At 49.2% G+C, this 2,127-nt stretch overlaps 1 non-coding gene across 1 annotated transcript; it reads right to left on the bottom strand.

Annotated features, from left to right (window-relative positions):
* Positions 1-1,200: 1,200 nt before the first annotated feature.
* On the bottom strand, positions 1,201-1,272 carry trnap-agg (transfer RNA proline (anticodon AGG)). Its single transcript has one exon. It is a non-coding gene; the product is annotated as a tRNA-Pro (tRNA).
* Positions 1,273-2,127: the final 855 nt, after the last annotated feature.

The raw sequence follows: 2,127 nt of genomic DNA, 5'->3' as shown, positions 1-2,127 counted from the left end.
TACAATAGGCAACGAAGATCCCAGCGTCGTCATCGCACATGAAAGGACTGCCTTGCAGACCAAGGGCAGTGGGCGGTGCCCTGTAAGAGGGGCAGAGGCGGTTCTTTTTCTTTTTCCCGTTTACAACCACTTTTGTGCAATATATGCCAGGGACCTGTGCAATACATTTATATTTATATTTATATCTATGGTTACATCTATATTTATATTCATACGTGTGATACGATTTTCTGTGTACTGTTCTGTTCTAGTTTCCTCTTGTGTGTCCGGACTGTGAGTAACTCTTGTATTGTATTGTATGTATTGTACTATTAGTATATAATTCGTTACACTGTGGCTGTGTTGTGTGTGTTAAGCTGCTGTTGCACTGCAATTTCCCTCACGGGATCAATAAAGTATCTAAGTAAGTAAGCCATGATGCCGAGACGCATGAAGCGAGGGGGATTAGCTCAAATGGTAGAGCGCTCGCTTAGCATGCCCGGTGCTCTCGTTTAGCCTCTGCAACTTCTGACAGGTGCTCCTCCATTGCGGAGAGAATGTCCTTCAGTTGTCAAGCGTTGAAGGGCCACACCTCCTTCCCAACCTCAGTCTGCACTGAGTGCGTCTCCGGCATTTTCTCGTCCAATTTGTCAGCTTAGCAAGTGAAAAGTATATCCGAGTGAAAACAGTGCTGATAATACTCTCACGAATTGTTAGAAGACGTGCTTTTGATCATCGATTGCTTAACAATCACATTCGTTCGACTTGAGCCATCAAGCTCGTAGTTTTCCTTCAAATCTTGAAAGCTCTCAGTGAGAACATCATAGGCTGCAGGACGCCCCGTAACTTGATTACTTCAACAGAAAGAAGAGCAGACAGCTCGACAAATATGTGAGGCGCAGAGAGCGCAAGGCGAGCCGCACACGTTTCGGTGGCTGAGAGAGGGCAGTTTTTGCTTCTGCATTTCCCAAGTAAGGACGCATGACAACAAGCTCATCTACGACACAGTGGTGATGAGTTTTCAGTACGTGTTCTTTTGAACGAGCAATGAGGTTGCCGCCTTGGACAGCTGACTGCACGCTCTCATTGTGCCACGTGATGAGAATTCACCTGGCTCGTTCAGTCATTAGTCACATTCCATCGTTTGCCATAAGCAGACGCTGCGAAGTGATGTGGATATCAGTTCCCAGTCTTGTGGAAGAGGAGGAAAAGAGCACACGAGGGCTCGTCCGGGAGTTGAACCCGGGACCTCTCGCACCCTAAGCGAGAATCATACCACTAGACCAACGAGCCACAGCAGCACTTTCCATTTCAATCTGTCAGCGAGCTTGAGGATGGGGAGAGGCGCCATTCGCTCGTCCAGTCAGACCTTCATCAATAAGTCAAGAAAGCTGCAATTACACGACTGCCTTGCAGACGAAGGGCAGTGAACTGTGCCCGGTAAGAGGGGAACAAGCGGCACTAGGTGACGCCGAGGCATAAGGCCCAGCGAGGGGGGTTGGCTTGTATGGTACAGCGCTTGCTTTGCATGTGGGAGATAGCAGGATCAATTCCCGCATCCTCCAGGTGTGTGCTTAGAGCTTGATGTGCCGAAAGGTGTCCTTTAGCCTGTGGTCCCGCCTTACATGGAGAGCATTGTGCAGCTGTCAAGCGTTTCGCAGCCACGCCCCCTTTTCATCTTCTCTCTGGCTTAAGCGTCACTCCTCCCCTCTCTCTTGACATTTCATGTCAGCATGTCAGAAGTCCGAGTGACATTTTTAATGGCTGAGTGAGGGCACGATGCTGAAGCAGAGAGGCCACTTCAGCCACAGAGACTTGTGCTAGGTGAGATCTGAAAGACGGACTCGCAACAGAAACAGACCAAAAATGTATCGGTGAGATCAAAAGGCAAATGCAACATTCAGCAGAGGGCGTCTAAAGATTAGGGAACGGGCGACTGACATCCATGTGAGGCAAACTTTCTGGTGTGTGTACTGCAGCTGGGCTTGTTGGCGTAATTGGTAGTGCGTCAGTCTCGTCATCTGAAGGGCCTGAGTTTGATCCTCACACGGGGCAGGGCTGCTTCCTCTCTTGCTCTTTTCAAACACTTGCGGCAACTGTTCGCTCATAACCACGTCTGGAATGCGTGACCTTTACACGGGCGAGAAG

The sequence above is a fragment of the Lepisosteus oculatus genome, chromosome 14, assembly GCF_040954835.1.
Source record: "Lepisosteus oculatus isolate fLepOcu1 chromosome 14, fLepOcu1.hap2, whole genome shotgun sequence".
Classification (NCBI taxonomy): Eukaryota; Metazoa; Chordata; class Actinopteri; order Semionotiformes; family Lepisosteidae; genus Lepisosteus; species Lepisosteus oculatus.
The sequence above is the reverse complement of the archived record's forward strand: the minus strand, read 5'-3'. Positions and strand labels throughout refer to the sequence as shown.